The sequence below is a fragment of the Ursus americanus genome, chromosome 5 (assembly GCF_024610735.1).
Source record: "Ursus americanus isolate L20-20 chromosome 5, mUrsAme1.1.p, whole genome shotgun sequence".
In the NCBI taxonomy this organism is placed as follows: domain Eukaryota; kingdom Metazoa; phylum Chordata; class Mammalia; order Carnivora; family Ursidae; genus Ursus; species Ursus americanus.
The window spans coordinates 13,891,983-13,907,092 of NC_142131.1; the positions used below are offsets into that span (position 1 = coordinate 13,891,983).

General features: G+C 36.5%; 2 non-coding genes across 2 annotated transcripts; both read right to left on the reverse strand.

The window, feature by feature from the left end:
- Positions 1-8,211: 8,211 nt before the first annotated feature.
- On the reverse strand, positions 8,212-8,318 carry LOC123791602 (U6 spliceosomal RNA). The gene has a single exon (XR_006779463.1). It is a non-coding gene; the product is annotated as a U6 spliceosomal RNA (small nuclear RNA).
- A 5,634-nt stretch (positions 8,319-13,952) lies between these two features.
- Positions 13,953-14,059, reverse strand: LOC123791587 (U6 spliceosomal RNA). The gene has a single exon (XR_006779449.1). It is a non-coding gene; the product is annotated as a U6 spliceosomal RNA (small nuclear RNA).
- Positions 14,060-15,110: the final 1,051 nt, after the last annotated feature.

Here is a 15,110-nt window from a genome sequence, read left to right on the forward strand (position 1 = left end):
TACAGTGACATCTGAAGCACATCAGGGGACATCTGGCACTAGGTTTACAAGCAAGTTCTCCTCAAGTGAGAGGCAGGGAGAAAATTAACCTTAAAATCCATGTAGTGCTGGAATTATAAAGCACAATCTTATTTAGGCAAGTTTTCCATTAAACTATGTGCTGTGAATGTACACGTGAACTGCTGGTTATAATATGACTTCGTATCAGAGTCTTTCACCCAGTGTTCCTGTTTTTATGAAATGTGTTATGTGCCAACCAAGCAGTAACTAGTGTGTAGTGGAGCAGGGAGGACGCTCCCGCCCAACAGGGGCATGGGGGGCTGGGCAGGCGTGAAGTACAACTTTACCAAAGAGCTGAACATTTTGATGTTTCCCAACATTGTGATTTGTTCTCCCAAGCATTTCAATATGCTACTGGGAGCCACGGCCAACCACTGTCAAGTGTCTTTACTAGAATATTTCAGTCTTTTTACCCTGCCTTCCTTTTGAGTGCCTTGTTAATTTGATCCCAGATACTGAATCAGTTAGCAAATTAATAGGCCTTTCTATAAAAATGAGAATTCTCTATTCTGCCTTTCATTTTTGACACACACAGATGCACGTACTTACCCTAGGGTCCCAAGAACTTTACATTTTTCACAAAAATCTTCTCCCTGACTGAAATTGTTTAAAGGAGCTAATGCCTGGACCCTTTGTTCAAGTATTTGGCATAAAACTGTTATTTGTTTAAATTTCAATTTTAGAAGTCTTGAAAGTTTACTTACAAAGTTTCTTATCATTCAACCCATAGCCAGTGGTTTCCAGAAGTCTGTATATTTGTCAGGTGTAGCTTGGATCTGTCCTCAGACCCTGGTAAATGATGTTAATATCCCTAAATGACAGAATTAATAATAATAGCTAATCTTTACCAAGTGCCAGGCCCTGTCACTTTACTTGTATTAATTTATTTGAACTTCACACGCACACAAAATGCACAGAAGTAGGTGTAATGACTTTAACAATGAGAAATGAAGTCAAACATCCTTCCTGCAGTCACAACCCTGTCTCCACTATTTGGGAGAGCAATCACATTTATCCTGTGTTAGACAATGAGAAACAAAGACTGCCAAAGAGCAATTTGAAACATAGATGAATTTATAGGGTTTCCTGGCAAGGAAGGTCTGCATTACTCAGGTACAAGCAGTTCTCTCACCAAGCAGTAAGTGAAAGGACCATATTTAGAGCCAAAAGAGGAGGAAGGCAATATTCTGAGCCCAGGTTTCTGCATTGTGGATTGTTTCCATCCCTTCTTTGCAAATGGTCATTCGCTGGTTTTACATCACTGATACAGAGAAGCCGGGTTTCCAAACAAGTCTAAGATGAGTTGTGAAAGAGGACAGTGGGCCTAAGGTCATCCAGCAAACATGCTGGATGCACGTGCTTAAGCTAGATTTCTATTTCATGTCCAACAAATACCATGCAACAACACTACATCTGTATGTTGTGGTAGGACTAGAGTCTAGATGGAGTGAAATGGATGTGAATCAGATGCTTCTTCATTTCTCTGTTCCCTGAGGACACAGGCACACTCACTACAGAGAGGACCATACAAGATCAACTCCAGTAGTTTCTAACTTGTTTACAAGCTTTATATTTGGAAACTCTTCTTCAAAAAGTGCCCCCAAGACTCTATGGGAGGTACAATAAACTGAGGAGAAATGTTTCCTTGAGCCTACTAGGATTTTAACAACTTGGAAGCCTGGCATGGCCGTACCAGAACTCAAGAAAAAGGGAAAAAAAGAACAAAACAACACAAAAACAAGATCGCTTATCTCGGACGACCTGAGCCTCGTCCACCCTTGGCTCTTTTGTCACTGGCGAATCACACCTTTCAAATTCCCACTGTTTCAGGTTATCTTCCTGCTCAGTTAACAGCAGGACGGAGAATGTAAGAATAGGCCAGCAGCTGGGGTAGCTCCTGTAAAATGTCATCCCAAGAACCATGTTTCACATCAAACATGAGGTTGGATGAGACAAACGCAGGCATCACTCCAGTCCTCTCCCTCACTGCCAGCAGAATGCTGCAACAGCAGCAAATCCACGAGACACAGCACAAGGACATCTGCTTGGATGTGGAGAAAAACCTCACTCGCAGTAGAGATAAGAAATTGTATATTAGGTAGCTTTCTTCCCTATACCCTCAATTTTCCCCCTCAGACTGTTCTTTTGTATAAAGCAGTTGCTCCCCAAATCGCACTTTCTAAAAACTAATATTCCTGGAAAGAATACACGTCTGGCCATATTAACTCCCTGCTCTAAACTTTCTAATACTGACCCTTTGTCAAATGCCACGTTTCATAAAGGACTTACTGAAAAAGAAAGCTGCCTAAATATGTACAAACAGCAATAACAACAAAACTAACTTTCAACCTGTGCATTTATAAAGACTTTCTAAGATTGCAAATAATGGTTCACACTGAAATATTCTCTAGTTGCTATGACTTGTGTGATTTTAGAACCAACCCTGGAAGACATAAAAATAATTCAAAATAACACAATGCCCAGTTACCAAACAATATCCAATGTAGAGGAACAATAGAAAACTATCAGGCCTAAGAGAGTGGTCAGAAAGCTGCTAGGGAATCTGAAGTTGGGTCAACATCCTAGGGTTTCTGTCTCTGAAAACCAGTCAGTCCATAAATGAGATGCAAAATGAGAAACAGATAGCAAAGACACATTTTCATCCACACCCACATTATTGAAATAGTTTGGATATAAGCAGCACAGCTGAGCAGACACCATCAAGAGATATTTGATTCAACCAGCAGCCAAGGGTTCAGAATTTTACCTAATTATTTCTCTCTACAATTTTTCTCACAGGATTCTTGGTTCACCTGTCACTATATATTTCCAGCTGCTTGATTAGTATAGATTCACTATTCCAGTGGTTTTGCAGGAAACAAACAGCAAGCTCTAGCCTCTGCACCCTGAGAATTTATCCTCTAGACACAGAAGAACACTTCAACAAAAAGTAAATTACAAAGAATTATATATAAAGCTACATGACAGCAACCATAAACTACTATAGTAAAAACAAATGCACACTAGCTGAAGATTTACATTAAAAAGCAATCAACGTAGGACAGGTTTAATAAGAAAAGATTTCCCGAAGGGAGACATTTTTAAAAGGACTTTACAAACATAGATTTTAAGAGAGAAGAGGAGAAGTTACTAGCAAAAGCAGAGATAATGCACTGTTTCCACAAGTGGAAAAATTTTGTTATGGAGAAATAAAAGCGGATCTAACCAAACCAGAAAATGTAGCAAGCCCTGTAGAAGAAAATGCTGTAATGTAGAATCTGCAATTCAGTTAGAGTTTTGTATATTGGGCACTTTTTATACTTAAAACAACATGGCTTCTCTTCAATAGGAAATACAATTCTAAAATTTCGTGTAAAAAATTTAAAAATTATAAAAATTAAGTTTTTTATAAAGCTTTAGACATTTTGTAGCATTTATTTTCTAATTAAAAAGTAACAACTGTTCTTGGTAGAAAATGTGATAAATATAGTAAAGTACAAAGAGGAGTTTTAAAATCTTCCATAATACCACTATTTAGACATAACCATTGTTAACACTTATGGCCTTTCAACTGTTTTACTCTGTGTGTGTGTGTGGTTTATATGATATGCTTTATTATATGCAAAATTGGATATATTACTGCAAATATAGTTTTATGTATTTTTTCTACTTTTAATACTTTAACATCTGCCTTAAGTGACATTATTTCTGGGACTTTTTCTATTGCTCTGATTTAATTAATTTTTTTTCCAGTTTCCATTATTTTTGACAAGTAGGAGCAATTGCAAATAAAAGCTCCAGTTACCTTGTCTGAAAGAAATATTCCTTAGCTGAATGAATCTCTTAGCTTGATATTAGCATGTTTTGGTTTCCTAGACTAAAATATTCAGAGATGAATACATTAGTAAAGATTTCATACACCCTGATTCTATGGAATAATAGGAAACTAACCCTTACTATTTGTTCCAAATTTCTTCTGGGCTTTTAGAGTATGTTCCTATTTCACTTTGGGAACCAGAAGTTTTGTCCTAAAATTAATGAGAAAATGCTTTTCTTTACCATTGTCAATGTCATTATCAAATCATATTTATGAATGAACTGGGTAACACCAAAGGCATAACATCCTCAGTGGGCCTACTGGTTCAGAATGTTGTATTGTACTATCCTCGCAAAGTACTCCCAATGTCCAGCATGCCCACTCCCCACTTCCAAAATCAGCTTATCCTACTCAGGCACAAAAGCAGTAGTTCATTTTACTACATCTCCATGGTGGGTGTTAAATTCAAAGGGGAGATACAAAAAGCACTATTATGTTAAATGTGGCTAGTCAAGATGACAATTCTTTTTCTTCCTGAAAATAAAATTATCTATCTATCTATCTATCTATCTATCTATCTATCTATCTATCTATCATCTATCTCTCCAGTATGCATTTGAGTTTATTATTGGAAATTTCTATCTATAGTTTGCTTGCTTCAGTATTCATCATAGTAACAGACATCAGGAAGTATTTTTTCACTGAGTAGTGAACGTTACTATGCCCAGTAGCTATGGCCAGATGTCATAAGCAGATAACTATTTTATGCCTTACTCTCTCTCTAGTTCTGAAAACTTAAGGAAAAGTTATGAAAATGGAACATTTCAACAGTTATGAAAATAAGTCCAGGCAAGAAGGTATCTATGCTGGCTGCTACCTAGAACTGTTTACCTTCCTCTATCATATAGAGTAGGGTGACCCTTCCAAAGCCTGGTGGTTAGAAATGTTCAATGTAAAACTGGCAATCTTCACTGGTGACTTAATTTTTTAAAATGAGAATGTGTATAAAAAATATTACTTAGGTTTGGCAACTTGCAAAAATATTACAGGACAAAATATTTTCAGAACTTAACAAAAATGCTTGCACATTATTCTATTAGAAATTTTCAGAGACTGGCCATTTCCTTTTGTACATAGCAACATGTGTTCCTTCTCTGCAAATAGGCCAAAACAAATCAGATTTTTCTCAACTTCCTGGGCATTGAGAACTGGTTCAGCTGGACCTATGCCAGTCGAACAAAAGAAGTCACTTAAATGCAAGAGAGTCACAGAATTTCAGGAGAAAACTAAAATTATCCCTGAGGTGAGCCCTATTGAGGAAGCATACTGCTAATTTTTTAAAATGGGAATAGATCAGTTTTCTTCTCCATGCTCTCTTCCTTGTATTTCTTCAAACCACTAAGTGAGTGTACAAAGGAGTTAGCTATACAAATGGAAAACAAAAAAAGGAAGAAAGATTCAACTCAAGTCAATGCATGGATATAGAGCAAGAATTCCCCCAGTTTTTTAAAAATTTGTAACTACTTAAACATTTTATAGACTGATACATTATAAAGCCTGAGTCACCATGAATTGATTCAGTAAAATGTGTACTTTAATAGAATAAAACTTAAAATAAAAATAATAATTATGTATAAGTACATGATAATGAGGCCTAAGCATAAGGACTACACATATTCTAAATACTATTTAGCACCGCCAAATTAAATGCTTCTGGCTTTCCGCTAATAGAAGAAAAACTGGATGGAACTCCTGAAGAGTAATGGATCCATAACACAAGGGAATGTAGAGAACGTGGTCAGCCCACTTTGGGAAAATGGGACTCCAGGGTATAAATGATACAGCACTAAGAACCACAGAGTCTCTCTCACCCCACAATCACCTTCCGTCAGGGCTGCCTTGTTGCCCACATCCTGGAGAGCACCATTAATATTATATTCCACATAAATGGTGGCCACTGGAACTGTGCTACACAACAGAGATGTTTCTTACCCCCAAAAAAGTCCGGAGCAGTTGACTACTGTACACTTCAATCTTTCATTCAAGCATAGATTCAACAACCATTTGTGGGGAATTGTTATCAGTTGAGATTCTTTTAGTTAAGATGTCAGAAAACCCAATTCAACCTAACTTAATAAAGAAAAGGAATTTATTGTTTCATGTAAATGAATAGACCAGAGGTATACTGGCTTTAGGCAAACAGATGGTATCATTGGAATCCTGTGTGTCTCTCTCCACTCCTTGGCTCCACTTGCTCTGTGTTGACAGTTCTTTGACAGTACTTTGTAAACTGTTTAGAGCTGTACAAGCTACTAAAAAACAAATTTTTCTGTTAATAATCATTTTCTCCTGCCTTTATTAATTCCAAAGGCAACAGAATTATCTTCTGAGAACAATTAGCCTGTTAGTCAATAAATGAATACATAACTTGAGGAATAAAAGTGACCACACCCTTAAATGAAATAAACGATTTGATCTGAATCAGAGTTGCTAGGGCAGAGCTTGAGCGCCTGCATTTTTAACAGTTCTCTATGTAATATGTTGTATAAAACCACCGGTCTGCACATTCAACAGATAGCACCAAGAACTAGTTTGCCTACATCTGTAAGATGTCTAAAAGAATTCAGTTGTTATTATAATATTAACATGTATCTCATTTATACTATTGTCAAACTTTTTATTTGTGGCATCTTAAGAATGAATGTTTCGGGTTTTCTAAAATAGCCAGGACCCACAGAAGTGTCTTAGCTTTACTTAAACTTCATTCCCTGTGTTTACTCCTACCTTCAGATAACTTTTATTCACATATAATTTTAGGGCAAAATTAGGGTAAAACTTGAAACCCCCGTATGAATTGTCCTAAGTGTGTTGGCATAATGTATTTTTTTCAAGATTTATTTATTTATTTTAGAGAGAGAGAGAACACTGCCTGAGCGCATACAAGTGGGGGGAGGGACAGAGGGAGAGGGAGAGAAGCAGACTCCCTGCTGAGTATGCAGTCCACTGCAGGGCTCCATCTCAAGACCCTGAGATCATGGCCTGAACTGAAACCAAGAGTCCAACGCTTAACCGACTGAGCCACCCAGGTACCCCAGTTGAAAGATATTCCTGCAAAGTAACCAGACAGTACTCTTCAAGTGCCAGGGTCATGAAAGACAAATTGAGGAAACATGAAAACGAAATGAAATGTGGGATCCTGGTTTGGAGCCTGCATCAGAAAAAAGACAACAGTGGGACAAGCGGAGATATTACAACAAAGTCTGTAGTGTGGTGAATACTATCATATCAATATTCATTTCCTGGTTTAGGTCGTTGTATTGTGGCTATGGTTACATAGGATGATAATATTAGGGAAAGCTGGGTGAAGGGTATATGGGAATTCTCTGGACGAATTTTGAAACCGAAAGCCCAAAATTATTTCAGAATAGGCTTAGAAAAAATAAAATAAAACAAGTTCTCTCCAATGACTGGTGTTGTTTTCTGTCTCCTGACTGGGCCCTGACTGACCCAGGAGTAGACAGTACAGCTGAGGCCACTGTGCCCTAAATGCCACATCATCCAAACAGAGTCTCAGAGCTCACCCAAACCCAGACAGTCAAATCCATCTACATATGCTGTGCCTGCAGTTTCTTTTTTTTTTCCTCTCTGCTTTCTTTAAAATTTAAATTCAATTAATTAACACATAATGCATTATTACTTTCAGGCGTGGAGGTGAGTAATTCATCAGTCTTATGTAATACCCAGTGCTCTTTACATCACGTGCCCTCCTTAATGTTCTTTCTCCAGCTCCTTTGGTGTCAGTTTAGGTTGTATATTTGAGACCTTCCTTGTTTCTTCAGAAAGACTTGTATTGCTATGGACTTCCCTCTTAGGACCGCCTTTGCTGCATCCTAAAGATTTTGAACAGTTGTGTTTTCATTTTTCACTTGTTTCCATGAATTTTTAAAATTCTTCTTTAATTTCGTGGTTGACCCATTCATTCTTTAGTAGGATGCTCTTTAGCCTCCATGTATTTGAGCTCTTTCCAAATTTCCTCTTGTGATTGAGTTCAAGTTTCAAAGCATTGTGGTCTGAAAATATGCAGGGAATGATCCCAATCTTTTGGTACTGGTTGAGACCTGATTTGTGACCCAGGATGTGATCTATTCTGGGGAGTGTTTCATGTGCACTTGAGAAAAATGTGTATATTGTTGCTTTAGGATGGAATATTCTGAATATATCTGTGAAGTCCATCTGGCCCAGTGTTTCATCAAAGCCCTTCTTTCCTTGTTGATCTTCTGCTTAGATGATCTGTCCATTGCAATGAGGGGGATGTTAAAGTCCTCTACTATTACAAAAATATGGAACACTTCATGAATTTATGTGTCATCCTTGCACAGGGGCCATGCTAATCTTCTCTGTATCATTCCACTTTTAGTATATGTGCTGCCAAAGCAAGCACAGCATCATATCTGAGATATTAACATATAATCATTTTTCTCCCAACATTTCCTCTATCCCTTCTCCTCATTCACAAAGAAGATGCCTGCGATGAGGGGTAAACAAGGCAAAAGCCAGAAAAGTCTAACAGTCTTTCTGGCTATGATTTTCAAGCACCTAAGAACTTAAACGGGCAATATCTTGAGTAGAGACAAAATACTCAGAAGAAATTAAGAAAGAAAGATTCCATATCTACCACCTTCACCTATCACCTTTACCACACACACATATAGACTAGAAATAGGTTCCCTAATTGGTGATAATAGAGATTTTGGAAGGTCCTATACAGAAGACCTGATGGGGCCAGAACCCCTAGACAGAAGGTATAACTGTGGTGAATTTAAGCAGATGAGAATACAGAAAACCCAGAGTCTCTCATGCTTCCTTACTCCCAAAGTTTGACACAGAAACAGCAAAAATTCTCTTGTGCCCCAGCCATTCAACTCTACCAAGACTGGCACAGAAGTAAGAGAATGAGATGGAGAAGGAATGAGAGCCAGGTGGACACAAATAAGAGAATTTTGGACTATCTTGACTCAGCTGACTAAAACTCTTGGTCATTTGACATGTGTTAAATCTTTTTTTTGGAGAAAAAAATGAACTTGGCGAAGATGGACTGTCATTTGCAGAGTGCAGGACTACAAAACTTGAGCCATTCCATTCCCAAAGGATAATTTGTATATATTACAAAAAGAGGAAAAAAAGCAAGGGATTATTGACAAAGCCTTTATATCTATTCATAAGAATTCTTACATGCCTGTGTATCAGTTACCTATTGCTGCAATAACAAATTATTCCCAAACTTAATGGCTTAAAATTATATAATTATTAATTATCTCACATGTTTCTGCAGGTCAAGAATTTCAGAGTGGCTTAGCTATGTCATTTTGGTTCAGACTCTCTCATGAGTTAAAATGTCAGCTAAGACTACACTCATCTGACACCTTGTAAGTCTGCAAGATCTAACTTACAAGGTGGCTCACTCACAAGACTAACAAGTTCACCCTGGCTATTGGCAATTGGCTTCAGTTCCTCTCCTTCACAGTGCTGCTTGAAGATTCTCAAAACATAGTGGTTGGCTTCCCTGGGAAGAGAGACTGAAGAGAAGGCAAGGCAGAAGCCACAATATCTTTTATGACCAAGCTTCAGAAATTGTACATTGTTATTTCCTCCAAGATCCTACTGATTACACAGGTCGAGTCTACTGATTATGGGAGAAGATCACACAAGATCAAGAATGCCAGAAGGAACGGCTCATTAGGCACTACCTTGAAGGCTGGCTACCAAGCTTGCTACTTTGTAATATTTCCACTGCAGAATAAAGGATGTTTGCCCCAAACAAAAAAGGAGCATTCTAACAAATGTCATCCCTGTCAGTCATCTCAGATATAAAAGAGAAAGGCAGTACACCTCACTGTCAAAAGGAAGCAGTATTTTTTTGAACTTAACTCTGAATGAACTTTTTGTCCATTTCCCAAAGACAAGGCATCATATGGATATGGAAAGATTCATCTTTGTTGCTTAGACCAAAAAAAATAAAACATGAAACCTCATCAGTAAAGCACTGGGAAACCAGTGTGGATATATCTGATTTTTATTTAATTTTATTTTCAATGGAAAATAAAAGAGGCATTGCTATAAAAACTCTTCCGATTAATGTCTGTTTCCTAAAATCCTAACCTTCCACTCATCGCTTTATAAAAATAACCAACTAAATTAGGACCTGGCAAGGAGAATGGAGTTTTTCCTGATCTCTGTCCAGAGAATTACCAGCAGCAACTGGTGTGTACCAATGACTAAGGGAGCGTTTGTCCACTCCCACCTTTGTTCCCTGCTATAGTGTAAGCCCCCAAAACCTGTGTATAACCCTGGAAAGGTAAGTAAAACCCAAATCGCACAATGAAGGCTTAAGCTAAATTAAGACACAGAAAGACAGTATAGGTTATATTTCTTTCACACATGTCCAAAATACCCACTACCCAAAGATTCAGATAAAAATTGAACCAATGCTTGAAGTAGAAGACAAAAATATCACTAATTTTATCTACATGAAACAAACCAATTTGGAAACTTAATCCATTTGGTCACTCCACTTATTCAACTCAATTTATTTCATTTTTAAAAAAGATTTTATTTTATTTTATTTGAGAAAGAGAGAGAGAGCACGCGCACAAACAGGGGGAAAGGCAGAGACAGAGGGAGAAGGACAAGTAGACTCCCTGTAGAGCAGGGACCCTGATCCCAGCACCCTGAGATCATGATCTGAGGCAAAGTTAGACGCTTAACCAATTTAGCCACGCAGATGCCTCTAGTCAACTCAATTAAAAAAAACAAATCTTCAAATAAGGTTTTAAACAAAATTATATTATAGAGTCTTACTTCTATTAATAATAATAACAATAATAAAATAAATCACTTGTATGTTAAGCACCATACTAGGCACATTTTTTTTTTCATTTCATTTGTCTCGGAATAAAAACTGAGAGTTGTGCATTACTATTTACACTTTTCACATGTGAAATCTGAGAGTCCGAAACGTTAAATAACTTACTCAAGAATATTTAGTAAAGCCAGGGTTGAAATTCCTGACTCCAAAACCTGTGTTCACTACACTAAGCACATGATCACCAATAAAGTAGTCTCTTTTTGAACACAAGGCAAATTTAATATATTTTGAGAAAAATATTTACTGCAGATATATCATAAATATAACATAGAAGGAGAAAAAAATTGCCCATCATTATCAATTCTAACAAGTACCCACTATGCCCAAAATACTCTAAGATTTTAAAAATAATAATAAAAAACATATTTCCAAAATTGAGCAGTGTGGCATGGCAGCAACAGTGAGATGGAATGTGACACCTAAAATGAAAATTTTCTTACCACACAATGGGCTCTGCAGTTCAAGGTATTGTCTGAAAAACTGCTCAGCCCAGGCATAAGGGTAAAGGCCTACTAATTAACCAGCTCTAAAAGAAACCCTTAGATGTCTTCATTTTATAAAATATTCTTCATCTACCATATTTCCTCATTCTCATCTAGCTATAACTACCAGAAGGAAAATTTAACTTTGAGACTTTTGAACACTTGTGATTGTTAGTCAAGGGTCTCTTTATCCATGTTTTTAGAGAAACTGAGTCACAAGAAGTCAGCTCTGCCCAAGCTATACACGTGGAGTAAGCCAAAGAATTTTACCTCATGTCTTCAAGTATAGTATTTTACTTGTCCTTGTAACATAGTCATATACCCAAAGTTTCCTAGTCCTTTGGAAAATGAGGTAGTATATATATATATTCATGATTATAAAAACAATGCAGAGGTTTATTATTTTAGTACATAGACTTTGGAGTTAATATTAATCTACTCATGATTATATACTTACTATTTTATCACTTCATTCTGTGCAGCTATATCAGTGCTCAGAAATTTTTTTATTCAAGTATAATTAATATACAGTGTTATATTAGTTTCAGGTGTACAATGTAATGATTCAACAATTCTATCCATTGCTCAGTGCTCATCACAGTAAGTGTACTCTTAAACCCCCTACTTCACCCATACCACCACGCACCTCCCCTCCCACCAGTTTGTTCTGTATAGTAAAGGTTTGGTTTTTTTGTTTGTTTGTCTCTTTTTTTCTTTGTTCATTTGTTTTGTTTCTTAAATTCCACACGCAGGTGAAATCACATGGTATTTGTCTTTCTCTGACTTATTTCACTTAGCATCGTACCCTCTAGGTCCATCCATGTTTTTGCAAATGGCAAGATTTCACTTTTTTATGGCTAAGTAATATTTCACTGTGCATATATACCACCTCTTCCTTATGCATCCATCTACCGATGGACACTTGAACTGCTTCCATAGTTTGCTATTGTAAATAATGCTGGAATAAACATAGAGGTGCATATATCTTTTTCAATTAGTGTTTTCATTTTCTTTGGGTAAATACCTAGTATTGAAATTACTGGATCATATGATAATTCTGTATTTAATTTTTTTGAGGAACCTTCATACCGTTTTCCACTGGCTACACCAGCTAGCATTCTCACCAACAATGCAGAAGGATTCCTTTTTGTCCACATTCTCACCAACACTTATTATTTCTTCTTGGTTTTGATTTTAGCCATTACGACAGGTATATGGTAGTATCTCATTGTGGTTTTGATTTGCAGTTCCTTTATAATTAGTGATGTTGCTCATCCTTTCATGTTTCTGTTGGCCATCTGTATGCCTTGTTTGGAAAAATGTCTATTCAGGTCCTCTGCCCATTTTTTAAAAAAGATTTATTTATTTATTTGAGAGAGAGAGAGCAGGGGGAGGAGCACAGGGAGAGAGAGAATCCTCACACAGTTTCCCGCTGAGTGCAGAGCCTGATGCAGGGCTGGATCCCAGGACCCTGGGCCGAAATCAAGAGTCAGCTACTTAACCAACTAAGCCAACCAGGTGCCCTCCTCTGCCCATTTTTAATTGGATTATTTGGGGTTTTTTGGTGTTAAGTTGTATAAATTCTTTATATATTTTGGATATTAACCCTTTATTGGATACATCATTTGCAAATACCTTCTCCCATTTAGTAGGTTGTCTTTCGGTTTTGTTGATGCTTTCCTTCACTGTGCAAAAGCTTTCTATTTTGGTGTAGTCCCAATAGTTTATTTTTGCTTTTGTTTCCCTTGCTTGAGGAGACATATCTAGAAAAACGTTGCTGATATCGAAGAGATTACTGCCTATGTTTTCTTCTAGGAATTTTACAGTTCAGGTCTCATATTTAGGTCCTTATACCATTTTGAGTTTATTTTTATGTATGGTATTAAAAAGTGATCCAGTTTTCCCAACACCATTTGTTGAAGAGACTGTCTTTTCCCCATTGTATCTTCTTGTTTCCTTTGTGATAGATTAATTGACCATATAAGTGTGGGTTTATTTCTGGGCTCTCTATTCTATTCTATTGAGTTATGTGTCTATTATTGTGCCAGTACCATACTGTTTTGATTACTACAGCTTTGTAGTACATCTTAAAACCTGGGACTGTGCTACCCCTAGCTTTGTTTTTCTTTTTCAAGGTAGCTTTGGCTTTTTTTTTTTTTTTGTGGTTCCACATAAATTTTAGGATTATTTGTTCTAGTTCTGTGAAAAATACTGTTGGTATTTTGATAGGGATTGCATTAAATTTGTAGATTGCTTTGGCTAGAATGGACATTTTAATAATATTAGGTTTTCCGACCCATGCTCATGGAACATCTTTCATTTGTTTATGTCATCTTTAATTTCTTTCATCAGTGTTTTATAGTTTTTGGAGTGCAGTTCCTTCACCTTCTTGGTTAAGTTTATTCTTAAATATTTTGTTTTTTTAGTCCAATTGTAAATGGGATTGTTTTATTATTTTCTCTTTCTGCTACTTCATTATTAATATATAGAAATGCAACTAGTTTCTGTATATTAATTTTGTATCCTATGACTTTACTGAATTCATTTATCAGTATTAGTTTTTAGTGGAATTTTTAGGGTTTTCTATATACAGTATCATGTCATCCGCAAATAGTTAAAGTTTTACCTCTTCCTTACCAATTTGGATGCCTTTTACTGATTTTTTTTTAAAAATATGGAACACTTCACAAATTTATGTCTTCCATGCACAGGGGCCATGCTAATCTTCCCTGTATCTTTCCAATTTTTTGGTATATGTGCTGCAAAAGCAAGCACTATTTCTCCTTGCTGTCTGATTGCATGGCTAGGACTTCCAGTACTATGTTGAATAAAAGGGGTAAGAGTGGACATCCTTGTCTCGTTCCTGATCTTAGAGGAAAACTCAGTTTTTCTACATTGTGTATGATGTTAGCTCTGGGTTTTTTATCTTTGGCCTTTATTATGTTGAGGTATATTCCCTCTAAATCTACTTTGTTGACAGTTTTTATCATGAATGGATGTTGTACTTTGTCAAATGCTTTTTCTGCATCCATTGAAATGATCATATGGTTTTTATCCTTTCTTTTATTGATGTGAGGTATCATGTTGCTTGATTTGCAAATATTGAAGTATTCTTGCATCTCTGGAATAAATCCCATTTGATTGAGGAGAATGATTTTTTTAATGTATTGTCAGATTGAGTTTGCTAGAATTTTGCAGAGGATTTTTGCATCTACATTCATCAGAGATATTGGTCTATAGTTTACTTTTTTTATAGTATCACTGCTCAGAAATTTTTGAAATGGCTTTTTGTAAATTAGAAAGAAGAGGGGTGGCTGCAGGAAATATTTGTTAAGCTGTTAGAATTCCGTTCTCAGATGACTTCTTTTCAGACTGCTGTACCTCACCAGTAGCAGGCTGGCACTGATGAGAAAACAGAAATAGTTATGCAATTATTATGAAACTCTGTGTTCAAAGGTACTTTTTACTTCACAAATGGCAGGGGAGTGGGTGGGGAACTGGTCCCCTTGTCTCATGTAATTTCCTCCAAAGCATCTGAGGACATACAAGAAAGTTTATAGCATTAATTCAATGTGCATCCAAGATTTTCTTGCTCTTAACGGTCAGATTCACTGTGCAGTTTAATAGCCAAAATCCTTCCCACAAAATAAGAAAAGGACTGTATTCCATTGGAAACTCAAAACAGCTTTTGGAAAAGTGAAAACTTTTAAAGTTTAGCATATTTATGTCTTATTTCACTATCTTCAGTGCTTTGAAAAATACTAAAAGCAGAATTATTACTCAAAATCCCACCATAAAAAGGTTTCCTGTTTTGAAGGCTACTGAA